Raw genomic sequence first — 23,212 nt, 5'->3', positions numbered from 1 at the left:
GACTTTATGAAGCTTCGCAGTACATTTTTTTTTAAACCCTAGAAACGAATTTCACTTTGTGCAGGGGGACATTGCTCATGTGGAAACACAAAAGGATTTTACACTAACTGTTGGGTATGCTCAGTACTAACGGCATAAAACACCTTCCTTATGAAGTGTCAGCTGGTGAAAGAAACACTATATTAGGGTTAGGGTCCTGCACTTACAAAGCAGTGGAATCACTTATGGTTTAACAAATTGCTCAACTGTTCTACGTCTAGCTCTGTCAGGACCAGGATGGCCGAGTGGTTAGGCGTTGGACTTAAGATCCATGGGTGTATGCCCACATGAGGTTCGAACCCCACTCCGGTAATGAATTTGTTATTGTTTGGTTTATGTACATCTGAGTTAAAACATGCTGCTGTAAATTAACTCCTCAATTTCAAAGTGAATAAACCACAAGCTTGCTGAATTAAGTCCAATGTCAGCAGCACATGAAAGTGTAGGTATGCCGTTAGATGTAATGGGGTTGATGTGGTTTGTTGAACCAGAGTGCTTGGTTAGACAGCAACAGCACCACACAGACAAAAAAAAAAACAGCTTTGTGACAAGTGCATTTCCAGCTGCTCAAGAGGCTTTTTGAGACTTTTAAGCTTCAGAAGTAGATTGTTTCTACACTACAGAACTCGTCATATCTTGTGCATGGGACATTGTCATGTGGAAACACAAAAGGATCTTTACCTAACTGTTGGGTATCTTCAAGTAATAACGGACATAAACTCTTCCTAATTTAAGTGTCAGTGTGTACAGCATAACAATATTAGTAGAGGGTCTGCACTTAAAATGCAGTGGAATCACTTTAATGGTTTAACAAATTGTCACTGTTTTAGTCTAAGTGTCTGTCAGGCAGGATGGCCGAGTGGTTAAGGCGTTGGCTTAGATCCAATGGGTGTATGCCCACGTGGGTTCGAACCCCACTCCTGCTATAAAGCCTATATGCTCTTCACTCTTGGGGTGCTGCATTGGATTTGCTGACTTATTTATGAAGAAGAAGTGGGAATGTGAACAAACACAATACGTAAAAAAGAGTGGATTGTTCAAAGTTATGTTTTTAAATGAATTGTCCAAAAAAGTGATATAAAATAATATTGTAAAGTTCTAGTAGTTTGAAAAAGCAATCAAAGTCAGGCCCCCATTACAATCCTGGACCTTTGAAGCCGTATTCCCCTGACGCATTCTTCGGTCTTAGGCCAGAACCTGCTTGCGGTCCCTAAGACCCGTTAGTAAGACCCGGGGACATGTCATTTCAGTCTGTTTGCTCCCGACTGTGGAACGCCCCTCCCTGTCCTTGCTCTTGCAGACACCGGTCTCTTTAAAAAAGATCGAAACATGTCTGTTTAAGAAGGCTTTTGGTGATGGCTTTTTTGCTAGTGTCATTTTAATTTTATATATTTATATACATTTATACTGCATGGTTTTTTACTTACTCTTTTTGTACAGTACTTTGGGATTTTTATCTGAGAAAAGCTCTTTTATAATAAACTTTACTTACTTACTTACAAAAAGTCATCGTAGGGGCGCCGGGTAGCTTGCCTTGTGTGTGCGGGCCCTGTTACAGAGCGAAGTCCTCAACGCAGCACCAGGGGTTCGTTATAGTATAGTACGTAGAAAAATTGATGAAGAATTTCATAAAAACGTAGCTCACCTGTAGAGGGTGTGCCCCATGTCAAGAGGTTTGTCCTGTCCCAGGGGCTGCCCTTTAAAAATGAATCTGTGCCCTTCGCTGAATGTTCAATCCCCCTCCTTCCAATTTTATGTCTAAGCTTCCTATCAATAAAGGTCTAAAATTCCCACCGTCATAGAACAGTCATAAAAACGTCATAATATATTATGTTGAAAAAGAGCGCAATCTTAGTATAATATGTTGAAAAGAGTCATAAGAAGCATAGTATAGTATATCAACAAGTCATGATGAAAAAAGTCATAGTATAGTAGTGTATGTCAAAAAAGTCCTAATATAACTATGTCAAAAATATGATTAAAAAAAGTTTCATGGTATAATATGTCAAAAAGCCTGTAGTACAGTATGTTCGGAAAAAAGGATCAAAAGTTTATTATAGCATGTGAAAAAACCGTCTAGTACAGTATTTGAGTGTATTTCTAATTTAAACTGAGAAAGAAATCTCACATCCATTTAGTAGCTGTTCTGAGCTTTATTGCTAATATAATAATAATAATAATAATACTAATAATAATAATAGCTTTCCAATTTAGATTCGATTTTGGATAGATTCAACTTTATTCTCATTACACAATACAGTACAAGGAATGCAGTTTGTCTAACCAGAAGTGCAATGAGTAAGTGCAGGATATAAACAATGGTTCCATAAGTGCATAAGTGAATAATATGGAAATGAATAATATTTAACAGAATTTTACAAATGGGTTTGTCTATGAATTAAAATATAGATAACAAGTATGGAGCAAGATTACAGCTGGAATGTACTGAATATAATATACAGGTGGTACTATAAATAATTTTTACAGATGTGTACAATGACACATAATATAGTGATGGTTTACAGAGTTACAGGTGAATGTGTACTATGAATATATATACAGGCGACTATTATTATAAACAGAATTTTTACAGATAGATATAAGTTGGGCTAAATGAGCATATCAACTGATTAAGGTAGTACAAATAAAGTTGGCATAATACTTGGATGTTAAACATCGTGTGATGTCAATAGGCTACAAAAACAAGCTGCCCAGGCCTTTCAGTGAGTATGAAGTCTAGTTTTTTCAACCACCTTTGATAACCTATGATATGATACATTTTGTTCATGGAATTTCTTTTAATGGAATGTAACTTCCCTAAGTTAGTGGCGGCTGTGGGCTCACGGGTAGGGCGGTTGCTCGCCAATCGAGGTGGTGGTTCGATCCCCGCCCCGCGTCCATGCCGAAGTGTCCTTGGGCAAGACACTGAACCCCGGTTGCCCCCGGTGCGCGCATCGGAGTGTGAATGTTGTTTGATGAGCAGGTGGCCACTTGTACGGCAGCCCCGAGCCACAGTTGATGAATGTGTGTGATGGGAATGTATCCTGTAGATGTAAGCGCTTTGGAGCATTGTTAAAACTGGAAAAGCGCTATATAAATACCGCACATTTAAGTTGGCAAAATTCACAAATAGAATACCAGAACTCAGTGGTGGCTTTGGCTGCCGAGGAGGAGGTTTACAAAAACTGACTAAGTGCACCGAACAAATATAACGACTGGATGTGCCAGAAACTTTCTGAAATTAATAAGGAAAAACTGAGGTGGTTATTTTTGGAGCAAAAGAGGAACGATTAAAAGTTCAGCTTCAAACAACAAGTAAAACACACAGACAAGCCAGAAATCGTGGTGTAGTCATGGACTCAGACACTGAATTTAAACCGCCACATTAGACAATTCAAAGTCAGCCTACTATCACTTAGAACATTCAAGGGTTAAAGGACTTATGTTAACAGGACTTGGAAAAACTGTCCATGCTTTCATCCTCCAGTAGACTTGACTACGTAACGGGGGTCTGTTAAGGTCTCCCTAAAAATCAATCCGAGACAGCTGCAGTGATTCAGAACGCTGCTGCTCGAGTCCTCACTAGACCAAGAGACTGGATCCATCCCTCCACTCTGAAGTCTTTACACTGGCTTCTTCCGTGTCCAAAGAATGATTTCAAGTACTCTTGCTATTTTATAAACCCTTAACGGTTTAGGTCCAACATACATTTCTGATTGCTACACACTATGACCCCCCCACCTCTCAGGTCATCTGGGCAGTGTCCTACTTCTGTCCCCGAGTCGAACTAAACAGGGGGAAGCGCTTTCAGTTTCTATGCTCCTCATATCTGGAATAAACTCCCGAAACCTTTAGATCCGTGCTACTCTCAGTCTTTTAAATCAAGGCTGAAGACCTTTCTTTTGATGCTGCCTTTCTTTAAATGACTGCTCATTTCTTTAAATTTCTTATGCGCACTGTAACTTTTATTCTGTTTTTATGTGTCCTAAAGTTCTATTATGTTTTTAACTGTCTATTCATGTGTTTTTTGGTTTTTAATGCTTTGATTTTTAAACTGATTGTACTTGTGTTTATCTGTTTAACTGATTTTGTGTAAAGCACTTTGAACTTGCCCTGTTGCGAAATGTGCTCTACAAAATAAGCTGCCTTGCCTTGCCTTAACCAACACAGTTTGAAAAAGGCTTTGAAGCTTGTGGTGTGAGATTAAATTGAAACAAATATAATTCAAGTCATATGTGCAACACAGTAGGTGACAAAATGTAACTAGTACTGTACTGTACTACAAATGTGAGGTACTTGCCACTTTCCACTTCTACTCCTTACTTGCAGAGGGAATATTGAACTTTTTACAACCCCCTACATTCATCCGACAGATTTAGTTACTAGTTACTTTACTGATCAGATGTCTGCCCCCAAAAAACATGTAGTTTATGAAACTACAATAGTAAATTTTAAAATGAACTACCCCACGTAATCAGCAACCTGCACAAGTCCAGCTGAAAGACAAAAAAGACTTTGTTGATGAGACACTGTTTGGTGGTTTCCATTTCCAAAATGGCAGGAATTTCCTTTTGATAATTTAAGTGTCCATTCTCCTAATGATGCTTACATCTTTGCTCAGTGATCATTTAAATGAAGGACTTTTACTTGTAAACAGAGTTTTCTTTTAACAGTTGGTTTCAGTACTTTTACTTAAAGATTTTTAACAGTCATGACTGTTGGTCCCCCCGTGGCTGAGAAATGGTGAATGGTGTAAAACGAGCCTGGGGATCCTATAAAAAAGAGACTTCAGATACAGTATTAGGGAACCACTGAGGTCTATATAAAAAGAGACTCAGATACAGCTATGGGGACCACTAAGGTCTATATAAAGCGACTTCAGATACAGTATTAGAGGGCGAACTAAGTCTAATCAAAGAGACTTCAGATACAGTATTAGGGGACCTAAGGTCTATAAAAAGAACTTCCGATACAGTATTAGGGGCGAACTAAGGTCTATATAAAAGAGACTTAAGATACAGTATTAGGGAAACCACAGGTCTATATAAAAGAGACTCTATACAGTATTAGGGACCACTAAGGTCTAATAAAAAGACTTCAGATACAGTATTAGGGAACCACTGTCTATATAAAGAGACTCGATACAGTATTAGGGGACCTCTAAGGTCTATATAAAGAGACTCAGATACAGTATTAGGGACCTCTAAGGTCTATATAAAAGAGACTTCAGACACAGTATTAGGGGACCACTAGGTCTATATAAAAGAGACTCAGATACAGTATTAGGGGACCACTAAGTCTATTAAAAGAGACGTCAGATACAGTATTGGGGACCACTAAGTACTATTAAACGAGATTCAGATACATATTAGGGGACCACTAAGGTTCTATAATAAAAGAGACTTCAGAACAGTATTAGGGGACCACTAAGGTCTATATAAAAGAGACTTCAGATACAGAATTAAGGGACCACTGAGGTCTATATAAAGAGACTTCAGATCAGTATTAGGGGACCACTAAGGTCTATAAAAAGAGACTTCAGATACAGTATTAGGGAAACCACTAAGGTCATACAAAGATCAAACGACACCATGTCATGGACCTTCAAAAAATAATCTGAATACTTCTTCACCACTGTAACAATCACTAGATTTGACAGAAGTTCTAGTAGCACTGGGGTTGCTTTGAGGACTTTAGGAAACTTGTGCATGAGTCTTTCTAAAATCCTGTTTTGTCTGATTCCTGTAAAATGTCTTCCAGCATTTTTCGCTGTCCCCCACGCACTTACAATTATGTTTGACAGCAAACAGAGTCTGAGTTTGAAACATCTTCACTCTGTCGGAGAGAGCGACAGAAAAAAACAACGCCTCTGTCTTATCAGCCGGGACATTCCACACTGCTGTCAGTGTGAACCCACCCACGTGGGGACTGTGACAAGGCCAGCATTCAAATGGGCAGGGGGACGTTTCATTCCACCACAACTAACTCTAATTCAATTCAATTCAATTTATTATATTGCCAATAAAAACATAAGTTATCTCAGGACCTTTACATCTAGACTAGGTCTAGACAACACTAACTGTAATTTACAGAGACCAACAAGTCCCACATTACAAGCCTTATATACATATGTGTCAGTATATTAATTGATATATATATATATCATTGTATATATTGGTTTTTTTATATATAAGGCTTTGAAGCTTGTGGTTGAGATAAACTGAAAAAAATATAATTCAAAAAAGTCATATATGCACACAACAGGTGACAAAAATGTAACTAAGCACATTACTCAAGTGCTGTACTTTACTAGCATGTGAGGTCTTTTTCGTGAGTATTTTTCTTTTGCAAGCCAATTCCACTTCTACTCTAGAAATATTGTATGGCATACATACGCCAGTCTCATGAGATCAGTTTGAAATTATAATACAGAGTCCGATACTAGTCTTTGAAGAAGGCCACATTTCAAAGGGTAACACCACTGTTCCCAGCGTTTCTTTCTAGTAACTTAGTGAACAAAATCCAGTATTGATTGAGAACAGTATCGGATGCTTTGTGGCCGGATTTCTTCTCTTTTTTGCTGGCATCTGGCGACAAAGTGTCGCTGCAGAGCCATGTCGGCATTTTGGTTGGCACAATCCAGGTGATAGGAGTACGACAGTACTTTGATATCAATATCGCAAGTGGTCGAGGAAATAAAGAATAGCTAGAATGTGACTTATTTTTTACTGTAAAGCAGCCTTGAAAACTAGGAATGGACAACACATCATGTCATAATTCCATTTTACCATATGTGATGTCCAAACTCTAAAACAAAGTCTAATGTCCTTCACAATACATAGAGCTTGGCAGTTTTACTTCAGTTAGACTAAAAGCTGGTGTTAATTCACATTGAAGATGATTTTATGGAAGTACCTCAATGCCAATCACTATGTATGGTGAAGGGTATGTGGAGATGTGGGTGGGGGGGGCTATTTTAATTCAAAGGTCAAGGGACTTTAACAGATGCATAGTTCTGATCCATGAAATAGGCCTTTAAAAAAAAATGTGCCTGCCTCTATTGGAATTTTACATAGGGGGGTGTATACTTGTCGCCCCCTAGTTTAGGAAGAGCCATTTATTTATTACATACTTATTCATTACACAAAGAAAACTGGTGTCCTAAAAGGTTTGGATTTTTACTTTTTTTTTAATTAAGGCATTAAGATCTATTTCAAAAGATGATTTTTTTGTATTCCTCTTTAGTCACCTTCATGGGCCTGTAAACTTATGAGCCCACTGTACATTAGGAAATACTTTTTTGGAAATAAAGAAACACCAAATAAGAATGAATCAATTATCACTGTACTGTTTGAGACAAACAGTAAACAGGTAAAAGAGCAAAGATACCAATATGTCCAGGTAAATGAATGAGGATACCTACACACTAAAAACACCTTTACTATGGTGCATGGTGTATGGTGGTATGGTGTTTGCAGAAAGTGATGGAGGTGGAAGCCATGGAAAAACCATGTTTGTTGTATGGATGAGCAGCTACATGGCAAGCCAGGACATCAAGTTCTTTGTTTATTAATTTTTAACTTTTTCCCCAGTCGTTACATAAATACTACAGACAAAATGACACGATATATCTATGAAGTAAACTGTTGATTTTCCTTCCTTCTTGGTTACATCAAAAACTGCATGTTTATAAAATTAACATGTTCATGTGAAAGAATTTCACTCTCTTCTTTAAAGAGACATTGATTAGTGTGGAGTTACTTAAATCATTCAGAGTCTAAAGATGAAAAATTTTACCTAGTAATATTGGTTATTGATGCCAGTTGTTACAGTGTGTTCTTAGTGACAGGCTTTGTCATACTAGTACGTTTCAACATATTGCGCAAATATTCGAGTTTAAAAAACATTGACAACAGGTGATATAAACTGTTTGTGGTTTACTGCAGCATTAACGTGTGAAGTAACGAGACTACAAGTACAACTCTCCAAGTCTCATAGTGCTGATATCATACCAATAAAATATTAGCACCAATAAACACGACATACATAACAATAATCGTCTGCCAACGTTTTTTTAATCTGCCACTAATGGTTCAATAGTCATACTTTCCAGCTGTGACAGCGACACTGTATAATTTCACATGTTAGATTTGTGTGGCTGTGTGTGTGTGGGTGTGTTGTTGTGTGTGTTGTGTGTCATCATGGCAAAATATGGTCCTGGAGACACCTATACTACTGTTGCGGGACATATATTTTTTGTGACTATCAATTTTGACATAATACATTTATAATCTCAAGGAGTACTATTTTAAATAAGGTATAATTAAAGTTAAAGATGGTAGAGAGAGCATTACTGACATTTGCGTATTTAATTCATATTGTTTACCATATTGCTGCCTAATGTTACACTTTTAAAAAATACATGGAAGATTATTTTGTAACTCTCTTTTGTTTCCTGTTTGTACTGAAAACATACCTAACTGACCCCGAAACCGAGGTCGGTCCCAATCAGGAATTTTGTTTAAATAAGGTGAACTATATCATTTGTCATATGTCTGTTGATGTTTATCCGTACTAATGTCTGGGTGCTTTCTTCATTGTCTTTACTATCTGTATTAATATATATTTTCAGGTACCAGTACTGACTTTTTCATATTATTATGGTTACCACTTTTGCTAGACTGTTTTAATTACATATTCACTTAATTAATTTAACGTCAATTCCTTACACGCAATATTGTTTTTCTGCACATTACAACTGCACTTTACGAATCTTTATTGATGTCACTTACATTCAGACCCAAACTTCTACTCACTGTCTGCGGGTTTTTGGTTTACTTGTGTATTGTTTTGTTTTGGGCTCTTGTCGTAGAACATGCTGCCTGTACAGGAAATTCCCGCTGTGGATGCATAAAGTATAATCTAATCTAATCTAATTAGATAGGACCGATAGACAGTAAGGGGTAGATGTGGGGCATGACATGTGAAAGGAAGAATCAAAACCCCACGTCGCGCAGCGCAAAAGACTGAGCCTTTGTTCATGGGTGTGCGCTCAGACCAGGAGCTAACCATGACCCCCCGTCTGTCACATTTTTAACTGATGTCTTGTTGCTTCTGGTTCCAAAACATCTCACCAAAGGATATGTTGATAAGTGTTTGTTGTCCCAGGAATAAATATGAAATTAAATGACAATGATAATTAGACATTTTTATTGATCTCTTACGTGACACTCCACCAGCTTCCGCCCTCCCCATTGTGATGGTTGGTGGTATGGTACCCTCAAGTGAGGGTTTTAACGGTTGTACTACTCAGACTTCATGGGACAGTAAAGAGTCGGTGAATCAGTGTTTCATTCAAGTCAAAGTACTTTACTGAATTATGCATTGGCTGTTGTGCTGATGAGTTCAGGCGCTCAGCTCTGTTGGTCAGGGAGCCTCTTAGCCTGCCGCACATCTGAAACCTTCTTCTGTAACAGTGAACAGCACAGAGGGGGATATGTCCAGACTCAATGTTGTTGTATATTGATTTTTTAGAATATGCTCATGGACACTACATCACGCAGCAGCAGCCTTGAAAGTGTTGAGCCTGCAATGTCGTTGGACTCCATTCCTGGCGTTGCCGAAGGCAAACGTTGGGGTTGGGGATGGGAACCATGGTGGTGACTGGCCAGAATCATAGAGGAGACGGCTAATCCATGCAATCAGGAAATGGAACAGAGAAATTGTATGCTTTATAAAGGCAGCCATCAAAAAATCCTAGGAAACAACCTTAACACTTTTGGTGAGTAACATTTTGTGAGTCATCTTCACATTCCATACAAACACGTGAATAAATTGATTTAAGAATTCAAAAAGCCTCTTGGATCAGCTGGAAAATGCCTTGTCACAAAGCTGTTTTTTTTTTGTTTTTTTTCCTGTGGTGCTTTTGCTGTCTAACCAAAGCACTCTGGTTCAACAAACCACATCAACCCCATTACATCTAACCATATCAAACACGACACAAAACGCATTACAACTCTTGAGACCTATTTTTATTTGGCCAACTGCTGAAGTAAGTGTAACGTACGCTCTATATCATATTAATGGAACGTCGTGTATAGCATTATGAGAGATATTTGTTATTGGTTTTGTTGTCGCAATATTGGGGTAGGGGGGGTTAGAGAGTAGGCAGTAAACAGTTCTGATTGTTTTTATTAATTGTTTAATTTATTATCCTGTGTTGTAGATGTTTATTATTGTATTTTCTGTAGCAATTTTATTTGGCCCCTAACGCCCCTGTAGATCTCCATTCCGCGGTCTACTCATCGACTCTTGAAATGACAGGCATAGCACACCCCCACACACACACACACCACACACACACACACCACAACAAACACCACGCAGCGCACCACGCACGGCACCTGTGCCAGGCCAGCTCGCACGTTTAAAGTAGACTTGAAGAAACTACCACTCCATTCGATAACAGATACGTTCTGACTACAGAGAATTGGCTTTTTTAAATTTGTCCCAAAAAAACAATGTATTTCAATACTGTGAGGCCATGGTGTAAGGAAAAAAAAAAAAAAAAACAAAAGAAAAAAAAAAAAATATAAGTAAAATATATATAGTATATTTATGTGCTGTGGCGTCTGAAGAAGCCACAACTTGTTGCTGTGGTTCTAAGAATTCTAAACATTATTGTGTTTGCTGTAAGAGGTACAAAGCTAATATTTTTGTGCTGTGGGACTAATAGCTAAATGGTTGTGCTGTGGATAGAACAGAAGCTAAAAGGTGTGTCCTGTGAAAATAATTAAAGCTAAGATGGGCTGTGGGATATCAAGACTCAGAATGATGGCTTTGGAGTATTAATAAGAACTAATGATTTTTGTGCTTGTATGGAAATAAGCGAAATGCTAGTGTGCTGTGGGTTGCCAACGAAGCTAAATGTTGTTTTCTCTGTGAGATAAGAAGCTAACGGTGTGCTGTGGGATGTTAAAAAGCTTAATGTTTTTGGCTATGTGATGGATCGCAGGCTAATGTTGTGTGCTAAAAATGGTAAGATGGGTGCTAAGAGCAGAATGCTGTAGGGATGCTTGAAGCTATGATGCTGTTGTGCTTTGGATGCTACTAGCTAATACTGTGCTGTGGAGCTAAGAAGCTAAATGGCTGTTGCTTTTGGATGCTAAAAGGCTAAAATGCTGTGTGCTGTTGGATGCAAAGAGCCTATTGCTGTTACTGTGGTGAGGCTTAAGAAGCTAATGTGGGTGTTTTAGCTGTGGTCCCTATGCAGCCGAACGTGAGAAGGCCATCCTATCATCCGTGGACTGATCCTTCTCTTCTGTCTCCCTCATCCTCTTCAGGCGATCCCGGCTAATGCGAGGACCGCGACTAGCTATACGGGTCCCAGAATGGTTAAGACAGTGTTGTTATAGAACGGACTTGTGAGTTGAAGCTTTGCTCCCAGCTTCAGTGTTGCTTCAACTCGTGCTGGTGCTCTGTCCAGCTGCTATACTTCCTATCGTTGGCCGTCGTGGTGGGAAGGCAGGTGGTGTGCTTCTGGCGACCGGGTTGTATGCCTTTCAAGCACGTCGGGCAGGTCACGAGCTGCATCCATGCCGCTGGGCTTCAACCCTTGAGCAGACCCCTCTGACCGGCAACCACATCAGTAGGTCTGATGCTGGTGGACGTTTCAGGTCTGGTAAGGAGCTGCTTATTATTCAGAGCTGTTAGGTGGAACCCTAAGCGGCAGGGCGTACATTGCACATAAACACCCATAGGATTTGGTTTCTGGGCAAGAATCTTCAGGCCTACGACATGTTAATGTAATGTTCTAAACACTTATGGAGCAAATACTCTCAAGATAAACAAGCCTCCGTATCAAAAACCAAAAAATGTACTTTTTTTACTCTTCGTGTTTTTTTAGAATGGAGCAGACCTTTCAAAGATTGCACCCTGAACCAGGGCACTCCCTAGAGATACAACTCCTGCATCATACCACAAGTAAGAACAGCTGCTTCAGCTTCTGTGTTGTGTGTGCTATATAATAAGAAACAACAATACAATAGCTACACTTGACTTGTAGTACACGCTTTTAAACAACAAGAGGTTTGAAAAAACCTCAAAACATACACTACACCATTTCTCTTACTAATTCACATAGTAAACGTAATATGGCCCTATCAAGAATGAAGAAAAACACAACAGTTTCCAGTTAACCAATGTAGTACTAATGCGTAGCGTAAAGAAGAAGAACATAACAAGACCCCATCACCTAAAGGCATGTCTATAAAAAATTTTAAGAATGATTTTATTTCCGAAGGTGTCACAAAAATTCACTAGCCTAGTTCCTGTCATCAGTTTGGGAGCACAAAGCCGAGGCACCCTGATGAGAAGCACGTCGCTTTTTGTTTTGAAAGCTTTGTGCATAACTTTTTGTGATAGTTAAAAAACTACCTGTATTTCAGGATTTTGCTACGTAGGACGCTAACTAAACCATCACGTTCCGCACACTCTCTGACGTATTTCTCATCGTTGACTATGTTCGCGAAGATGTGTCGTCCAGCACTGTTCCGTCTCACAGAGAACAGTTAGTGAGGATGAATGACGACTCCTTCGGGAGAGTCCACTCATGTTATTTTGTTTAACCTCGTCCTCCTGGCGTAACAAAAACGATCCTACGGGTTGTCTACAATGGGTGCTGGAGGGATTGCTTGATAATTCATAGGTTTAACATAAGTGTCTCAATTCGAGGGTCAACAAATCCCTTAGCTGTGATGGCGTTCTATCCATCTGATGGGTTTCTAGGCAAATCCATCAAATATAGGATAATCACTGATTGTAAGCTCTTCTAGTCATCTCTCTGCAGGAGTGATCTAGGACTCTGATGTCCCTCGCGTAACAGACTACAGCAATCATGTCCAGATCTGATTTTCTTCTCTCGTCACGCTAAAACAGTACACCGTTCCACTAAAACAAGTTTCCACCCGTGCTATTTGTAGCACGAAGCACCGTCATTGTGTTCTGGGCGCTTCGTCATGAAGCTACCTCTGCGAAGAGATACTGGATTGACAATGATGTGTTTGATTTTTAGATAGTCTTTGAACTGCGAAAACAGGACTAACACTTTAATTGGTTTTGAATGAAGTGAAGACTGAATCCAAAATGAGAAGAACCAACAGTAGAGTTCCTAGGATTTATGTGCTCCCTTCTAACTGTTCCATTTCCTCTTGCAGGACCGCCTCCTCCAAGAACTGGCCAGCCCACCATGGTCATCCCCATCCCCAACCCCAACTTGTCCTTCGGCAACGCCGGAATGGAGTCCAACGACATTGCAGTCAGGCACACTCTCTCAAGTGCTGGTGAGTAGTGCCCATGAGCATAGTTCTAAAAATCAATATACACACAACATTGAGTCTGGACATATCCCCCTCTGTGCTGTTCACTGTTACAGAAGATGTGGTTTCAGATGTGGCTGACGAGCAGACGGATCAGATCCCCTGACCAACAGAAGCTGAGCCCTGAACTCATCAGCTCAACAGCCAAGCATCAATTCTATAAAGTCCTTTGACTTGAATGAACCACTGATTCACCGACTCTTTACTGTCCCATACATAGTGAGTGTACAACCGTTAAACCACTCACTTTGGCAGTACCATACCACCAACCATCACAGGGGAGGGGTCAAAGTCGGTGTGAGTGGTCACGTAAGGAATCAATAAAAATGTTCTAATTATCATGTCATTTCATTTCTAGTTTAATTCCTGAGGACAACACACTTATCAAACACCTTCCTTTGGTGAGATGTTTTGGAACCAGAAGCACAAGACATCAGTTAAAATGTACAGACTGGGGGTCATGGTTAGCTCTCGGCCTGTTGAGCATGCACCCCATGAACAAAGGCTCAGTCTTTTGCGCCTGCGCGACGTGGGGGTGGTTAGTATCTTCCTTTCCCACATTCACCCCACTTCTACCCCTTACTGTCTATCGGTCCCTATACTATTAGATTAGATTATACTTTATTTCGATCCCACAGCGGGAATTTCCTGTACAGGCAGCAATTGTTCTACACAAGAGCCACAAAACAAAATACACAAGTAAACCACAAACCCACAGACGTGAGTAGAAGATTGGGTGGCTGAATGTAAGTGACCATCAAAAGAGTTCGAAAGTGCAGTTGTAATGTGCAGAAAAACAATATTGCGTGTAGGCAATGACGTTAAATTAATTAGTTGAATATGTAATTAAAACAGTCTAGCAAAAGTGGTAACCATAATAATATGAAAGGTCATACTGTGTACCTGAAAATATATTTTAATACAGACTAGTAAAGACAATGAAGAAAGCACCCAGACTTATACCGGAATAACATCACAGACATAGACCAATACGATGAATAGTTCACCTTCTTTTTTATACACAAAATTCCTGATTGGGACCGACTCGGTTTTCGGGTTCCATTAGGTATGTTTCAGTACAAACAGGAAACAAAAGGAGTTACAAAATAATCTTCCTTTGATTTTTTAAAAGTGTAACTTAGGCAGCAGATATGGTAAACAAATATGAATTACTAATAACGCAAATGTCAGTAACTGCTCGCATCATACCATTCTTTAAATTTAATTATCCCTTATTTAACCTAGTACTCCTTGAGATTTTAAATGTTTATGCAAAAATTTGATATCCACAAAAAAATATGTCCCGCAACAGTAGTATAACGGTGTCTCAGGACCATATTTTGCCATGATGACACAACCACACAACAACACACACACACACACCACACACACAATCTAACACCTGTAAATTATACAGTGTCGCGTCCAGCTAGAAATTATACTATTGAACCATAGTAGGCAGATAAAAAAACGTTTTCTCGGGGCATATTATGTAAGTTTCCATGATCATATTTTAATTATGCTAGATGCTATATTTTATTTGCGTATGATACAGCACTATGAGACTGTGGAGAGTTGTACTGTTAGTCTCGTTACTTACCACGTTAATGTTCTCAGTAAACCACAAACAGTTTAGTCTACCTGTTGTCAATGTTTTTTTAAACTCGAAATTTGCGCAATATGTTTGAAACGTACAGTAGTTACACCCTGTCACTCAAGAACACACTGTACAACTGGCATCAATCCCAATATACTAGTAAAATTTTTCATCTTTACACTCTGAATATTTTAAGTTAACTCACACACTAATAATATTCCTTTTAAAGAAGAGAGTGAAATCCTTTCACATGAACATTTTAATTTTAAAACATGCCAGTTTTTTGATGTAACCAACGAAGAGAGAAAATCAACAGTTTAACTTCATGATAATATCATGTTGTCATTTTGTCTGTAGATTTATTACGACTGGGGAAAATTTAAAACTATAATAACAAGAACTTGATGTCCTGGCTTGCCATGTAGCTGCTCACCAAAAACAAAACATGGTGTTTTCCATGGCTTCCACCTCCATCACTTTCTGACAACACCCCATCCCACCATACACCATGCCCCATAGTAAAGGTGTGTTTTATCGCGTGTTGTACCTCATTCTTTACCTGGACATATTGGTATCTTTGCTCTTTTACCCTGTTTACTGTTTGTCTCAAACAGTACAGTGTATATTGATTCATCTTATTTGGTGTTTCTTTATTTCCAAAAAAGTATTTCCTAATGTACATGGGCTCATAAGTTTACAGCCCATCTTAGGTGACTAAAGAGGAATACAAAAAAATCATCTTTTAAATAGATCTTAATGCCTTAATTAAAAAAAAATATAACCAGTCAAACCTTTTAGGACCCAGTTTTCCTTTGTGTAATGAATAATGTATGTAATAAATAATGGTTCTTCCTAAACTACGGGGGCCGAAAGTATACCACCCCCCTATGTATAAATTCCAATAGAGGCAGGCACATTTTTTTATTTAAAGGCCAGTTTTCTTGGATCAGAACTATGCATCTGTTAAAGTTCCCTTGACCTTTGAATTAAATATCCCCCCCACCCCACATCATCACATACCCTTCACCATACATGGTGATGTCATTGAGGTACTTCCATAAAATCATCTCTCAATGTGGATTAACACCAGCTTTAGTCTAACTGAAGTAAAACCCATCAGCTCTATGTATTGTGAAGACATTAGACTTGTTTTTAGATTTTGGACATCATATATGGTAAAATGGCATTATGACATGATGTGTTGTCCATTCCTAGTTTTAAGCTGCTTTAAAAAGTAAAATAAGTCACATCTAGCTATTCTTTATTTCCTCGCCCACACTTCGATATTGATATCAAAGTACTTCTAGTCTCTCCATTCACCTGAATTGTGCCACCAAAATGCCGACCTCGGCTCTGCAGCGCGACACTGGTGTGTCGCCAGATGCCAGCAAAAAAGAGAGAAACCGCACAAAGCATCCGATAGCTATGTTCTCACATCAACTAACTGGATTTTTGTTCACATTATTTACTAGAAAGAAACGCTGGAGACATTGTGGTGTTACCCTTGAAATGTGGCCTTCTTCAAAGACTAATCGGACTCATGTATTATAATTTCAAACTGATCTCATGAGACTGGCGTATGTAGCCATACTATTTCTAGAGTAGAAGTGGAAATTGGCTTAAAAAAGAAATACTCACGAACAGTCCTCTCACATGCTAGTAAAGTACAGCACTTGAGTAATGTGCTAGTTACATTGTCACCGTGGTTTTGTGCATATAGTACTTTATTTGAATTATATTTTTTTCAGTTTATCTCCCACACACCCAGCTTCAAAGCCTTTATATAAAAAAACCAATATATACAATCGATATAATAATATATCAATTAATATACTGACACATATGTATATATAAGGCTTGTACTTGGGACTTGTTGGTTCTCTGTAAATTACAGTTGTAGTTGTCTAGACCTAGTCTAGATTAGTAACCTGAGATAACTTATGTTTTTATTGGACATATAATAAATTGAATTGAATTGAATTGAGTTGTTGTGGTGGAATGAAACGTCCCCCTGCCCATTAATGAACTGGCCTTGTCCAGTCCCCACGTGGGTGGGTTCACAACGACAGCAGTGTCTGAATGCCCAGCTGATAAACAGAGGCGTTTGTTTTTTCTGTCTCTTCTCCGACAGAGTGACAGATGTTTTCAAACTCGACTCTGTTTGCTGTCAAACAAACATTGTAAGTGCGTGGGGGACAGCGAAAAATGCTGGAAGAAGACATTTTACTGAATCAGTACGAAAACAGGATTTAGAAGAGACTCATGCACAAGTTTCCTAAAATGCCCTCAAAGCAACCCCAGTGCTCCTAGAACTTCTGTCAAATCTGTGATTGTTACAGTGGTAAAGAAGTATTCAGATTATTTTTTGAAGGTCCCATGAACTGTCCGTTGGATTCTTTGTATGACCTTAGTGGTTTCCCTAATACTGTATCTGAGTCTCCTTTTATATAGACCTTAGTGGGCCCCTAATACTGTACTGAAGTCCTCTTATATAGAAACCTCAGTGGTCCCTTAATTCTTTATCTGAATTCTCTTTTATAAGACCTTAGTGGTCCCCTAATACTGTCTTGAAGTCTCTTTTTATAGACCTAGTGGTCCCCTAATAGTGTATCTGATCCTCGTTTTATATAACCTTAGTGTCCCCAAATCTGTATTCTGCGTCTCTTTATATAGACTAGTGGTCCCCAATACTGTATCTGATCTCTATTTTATATAGACCTAGTGGTCCCCTAATACTGTGTTCTGAATTCTCTTTTATATAGACCTGTAGAGGTCCCCTAATACTGTATCTGAAGTCTCTTTTATATAGACCTTAGAGGTCCCCTAATACTGTCGAGTCTCTTTTAATAGACCTTAGTGTTCCCTATAACTGTATCTGAAGTCTCTTTTATATAACCTTAGTGTTGTCCCTAATACTGTATCCAGATTCTCTTTTATATAACCTTAGTGTTTCCCTAATACTGTATCTTAGTCTCTTTTATATAGACCTTAGTTCGCCCCTAATACTGTAGCGAAGTCCTTTTATATAGACCTTAGGTCGCCCTAATACTGTATCTGAAGTCCCATCTTTGTTATTAGGACTTAGTTCGCACCCATAATACTGTATCTGAAGTCGCTTTATATAGACCTTGGTGGTCCCCTAAGACTGTATCGAGAGTCTCTTTTATATAACCTCATGGTTCCCTAATACTGTCGCTGAAGTCTCTTTTTTATAGAGGACCCTAGGTCTCGTTTTACACCTTTCACCATTTTCTAGCCAGCTGGGGGACCAACAGTCACTGACTGTTAAAAATCTTTAAGTAAATACTGAAACCAACTGTTAAAAAACTCTTTTTACAAGTAAAAGTCCTTCATTTAAATGCACTGAGCAAAAGTATGTAAGCATCATTAGGAGAAGGCACTTAAATTATCAAAAGGAAATTCCTGCCCATTTTGGAGAATGGAACCCCACCAACAGTTCTTCCATCAACAAATCTTTTTTGTCTTTCAGCTGGACTTGTAGGCCTTGCTGATTATCAGTGGTAGTTTCATTTAAATTTCATATGATGTTTTCATAAACTACATGTTTTTTGTGGCAGACATCTGATGCATGTAAGTAACTAGTAACTAAATCTGTCGGATGAATGTGGGGGGTAAAAAGTTCAATATTCCTCGTTAAGTAAGGAGTAGAAGTGAAAGTGGCAAGTACCTCACATTTGTAGTACAGTACAGTACTAGTTACATTTTTGTCACCTACTTTTTGCAAATTGACTTGAATTATATTTGTTTCAATTTAATCTCACACCACAAGCTTCAAAGCCTTTTTCAAACTGTGTTGTGTAAGGCAAGGCAAGGCAGCTTATTTTAGAGCACATTTCGCAACAGGGCAGGTTCAAAGTGCTTTACACAAAATCAGTTAAACAGATAAACACAAGTACAATCAGTTTAAAAATCATAGCATTAAAAACCAATACACACGATGAATCGACAGTTAAACATAATAGAACTTAGGAACACATAAACAGAGATAAAAGTTACAGTCGCATAAGATTTAGAAATAGCAAGTCAATTTAAAGAAAGGCAGCATCAAAAGAAAGGTCTTCCACCTGATTTAAAAGACTGAGAGTAGCACGGATCTACAGGTTTCTGGGAGTTTATTCCAGATGAGGAGCATAGAAACTGAAAGCTGCTTCCCCCTGTTTAGTTCTGACTCTGGGGAACAAGAGTGAGACCTGTCCCAGATGACCGAGAGGTCGGGGGGGTCTAGTGTAGTAGCAGTCAAAATGTGTTTTGGACCTAAACCGTTGAGGTGATATAAAACTAGCAAGGGTACCTTGTAAATCATTCTTTGAGACCAAAGAGCCATGTGAAGACTTCAGCTGGAGATGTAGTCCATTCTCTTGGTCTAGTGAGGACTCGAGCAGCAGCGTTCTGAATCACTGCAGCTGTCTGGATTGATTTTTTCAGGGAGACCTTTCAGACCCCCGTTACGTAGTCAAGTCTACTGAGGATGAAAGCATGGACAGTTTTCTCCAAGTCCCTGTTACACATAAGTCCTTTACACCTTTAATGTTCTAAGTGATAGTAGCTCTTTGTAATTGTCTTAATGTGGCTTTTAAATTCAGGTCTGAGTCCATGACTACACCACGATTTCTGGCTTGTCGTGTTGTTTTTACATTGTTGTTTGAAGCTGAACTTTTAATCGTTACCTCTTTTGCTCCAAAAATAACCACCTCAGTTTTTCCTTCATTTAATTTCAGAAAGTTTCTGGCACATCCAGTCGTTACATTTGTTCGGTGCCTTAGTCAGTTTTTGTAAACCTCCTCCTCGGCAGCCAAGCCCCCACTGAGTTCTTGGTTATTCTATTTGTGAATTTTGCAAACTAAATGTGCTTATTTATATAGCCTTTTCCAGTTTTTAACAACTGCTCAAAGCGCTTATCCACTACAGGATACATTCACATCACACACATTCATCAACTGTGGCCGGGGTCGGCCGTACAATGTGCCACCTGCTCTTCACAACACATTCACACTCCGATGCGCAGCACCGGGGCACCGGGGTTCAGTGTCTTCCCAAGGCACTTCGCAATGGACGCAGGGGCGGGGATCGAACCACCACCTCCATTGGGCAGCAACCGCCCTACCGCTGAGCCCACAGCCGCCCTAAACTTAGGGAAGTTACATTCCATTAAAAGAATATCCATGAACAAAATGTAACATATCATAGGTTATCAAGGTGGGTGAAAAAACTAGACTTCACTCACTGAAAGGCCTGTGCAGCTTGTTTTTGTAGCTATTGACATCACACGATGTTTAACATCCCAAGTATTATGCCAACTTTATTTGTACTACCTTAATCATTGTGTATACTGCTCTTTTAGCCCAACTTATATCTATCTGTAAAAATTCTGTCTATAATAATAGTCGCCTGTCGATATATTCATAGTACACATTCACCTGTAACTCTGTAACCATCATATATTATGGTTCATTGTACACATCTGTAAAAATTTATTTATAGTAATACCCCTGTATATTATATTCAGTACATATCCAGCTGTAAACTTGCTCCATATTTTATCTATATTTTTAATTCATAGACAAACCCTTTGTAAAATTCTGTTTATAATATTATCATTTCCATATTTATTCCTTATGCACTTATGAACCATTGTTTTAATCCTGCACTTACTGCTATTGCACTTCTGGTTAGACCCACTGCATCCTTGTACTGTACTGTGAATAAATAAAGTGTGAATCTATCCAAAAGCGAATCTAAATTGGAAAGCTTTATTATTATTATATTATTATTATTATTATTATATTATGCAATAAAACGCTCAAGACAGCTACTAAATGGATGTGAATTTCTTTCTCAGTTTAAATTAGATACACTCAAATCCTGTACTAAGGCTTTTTTCACTCTGCGTATATATAACTTTTGATCCTTTTTCCAGAACATACTGTACTACACTGCTTTTTGACCTATTTAACATGAAACTTTTGTTTAATCATATTAATTTGACAAGTTATTCATGGACTTTTTTGACATACACTACTTACTATGAGCTTTTTTCATCATGCTTGTTGATATCTATCCTATGATTCTTATGACTCTTTTCAACAATTATCCTAAGATTAGCGCTCTTTTCAACATAAATATTATGACGTTTTTATGACTGTTCTATGCGCGTTTGGGAATTTTAGACCTTTTGATAGGAAGCTTAGCAATAAATTTGGAAGGAGAGGGGGATTGAACATTCAGAAGGGGCACAGATTCATTTTTAGGGCAGCCCCTGGGACAGGACTAAACCTCTTGACATGGGGCACACCCTCTACAGGTGGCTCGTTTTTATGAAATTCTTCATCAATTTTTCTACGTACTATACTATAACGAACCCCTGGCGCTGCGTTGAGGACTTAGCCTCTGTACACAGGGCCCGTTCACAACAAGGCAGCTACCCGAGCCCCCCTACGATGCATTTTTGTAAGTAAGTAAGTAAAGTTTATATTTATAAGCTTTTCTCAGATAAAATCAACAGTACTGTACAAAAAGTAAGTAAAAAACACGCAGTATAAATGTATTAATATATAAAATTAAAATGACACTAGCAAAAAATGCCATCAACCCAAAAAGCCTTCTTAAACAGACATGTTTCAGATCTTTTTTAAAGAGACGACCGTGTTCTGCAAGACGCAAGGACAGGGGCAGGCGTTCCACATCGTGGAGCAACAGACTGAAATGACATGTCCCCGGGTCTTATAACGGGTCTTAGGACCGCAAGCAGGTTCTGGCCAAAGACCGAAGAATGCGGTCAGGGGAATACGGCTTCAAAGTGCCGGATTGTAATGTGGGCCTGACTTTTATTGCTTTTCAAACTACTAGAACTTTACAATATTATTTTATTCACTTTTTTGGACAATTCATTTAAAAACATAACTTGAACCAATCCACTTTTTTACGTATTGTGTGTTGTTTCACATTCCCACTATTCCCTTCTTCATAAATAAGTCAGCAATCAATGCAGCACCCCAAGAAGTGAAGAGCAATATAGGCTTTATACAGGTGGGGTTCGAAACCCACGTGGGCATCACCCATTGGATCTAAGCCAACGCCTTAACCACTCGGCCATCCTGTCCTGACAGAACCTTAGACTAAAACAGTTACAATTGTTAAACCTTAAGGTGATTCCAACTGCATTTTAAGTGCAGACCCTCTACTAATATTGTTATGCTGGACACACTGACACTTAAATAGGAAAGATGTTTATGTCCTTATACTTGAAGATAACCCAACAGTTAGGTAAGATCCTTTGTGTTTCCACATGACAATGTCCACATGCACAAGAATGACGAGTTCTGTAGTTAGAAACAAATCTACTCTGAAGCTTAATAAGGTCTCAAAAAGCCTCTTGATGCGCTGGAAGCAGCTTGTCACAAAGCTGTTTTTTTTTTTGTTTCTGTGGTGCTGTTGCTGTCTAACCAAGCACTTGGTTCAACAAACCACATCAACCCCATTACATCAACGCATACCTACACTTCATTGCTGCTGCACATGGACTTAATTCAGCAAACTTGTGTGTTTATTCACTTTGAAATTGAGGATTAATTTACAAGCAGTTTTAACTCAGAAGTACATAAACCAAACAATAACCAAATTCATTACCGGAGTTGGGGTTCGACCCAGTGGGCGCATACACCCATTGGATCTAATCCAACGCCTTACCCCTCGGCCATCCTGGTCCTGACAGAGCTAAGACGTAGAACAGTTGAGCAATTTGTTAAACCATTAAAGTGATCCACTGCATTGTAAATGCAGGACCCTCCCTAATATAGTGTTTCTTTCACTGACACTTAAAATAGGAAGGATGTTTATGTCCGTTATACTGAATACCCAACAGTTAGTGTAAAGATCCTTTTGTGTTTCCACATGACAATGTCCCCACTGCACAAAGAAGTTACGGTTTCTGATGTGTAAAAAAAAAATGTACTTCTGAAGCTCTAAAAGTCTTCAAAAAGCCTCTTGGATCAGCTGGAAAATGCCTTGTCACAAGTGCGTTTTTTTTTTTGTTTTTTTCCTGTGTGCTTTTGCTGTCTAACTCAAGCCCTCTGGTTCAACAAACACATCAACCCCATTACATCTAACGGCACCTACACTTTCATTGTTGCTGCACATTGGACTTAATTCAGCAAGCTTGTGTGGTTTATCCTGTGAAATG

The 23,212-nt window shown here is 38.8% G+C and overlaps 1 protein-coding gene and 1 non-coding gene across 2 annotated transcripts in view; both read left to right on the top strand.

Annotated features, from left to right (window-relative positions):
- LOC116690511 (high choriolytic enzyme 1) overlaps positions 1-23,212 on the top strand; it is a 34,433-nt gene that overhangs the window by 1,723 nt on the left and 9,498 nt on the right. The gene's annotated exons all lie outside the window — the stretch shown is intronic.
- Positions 885-965, top strand: trnal-uag (transfer RNA leucine (anticodon UAG)). Its single transcript has one exon. It is a non-coding gene; the product is annotated as a tRNA-Leu (tRNA).

The sequence above is a fragment of the Etheostoma spectabile genome, chromosome 6, assembly GCF_008692095.1.
Source record: "Etheostoma spectabile isolate EspeVRDwgs_2016 chromosome 6, UIUC_Espe_1.0, whole genome shotgun sequence".
NCBI lineage: Eukaryota > Metazoa > Chordata > Actinopteri > Perciformes > Percidae > Etheostoma > Etheostoma spectabile.
Note: the sequence above shows the minus strand (reverse complement) of the source record. Positions and strands in the feature narration are given on the sequence as shown.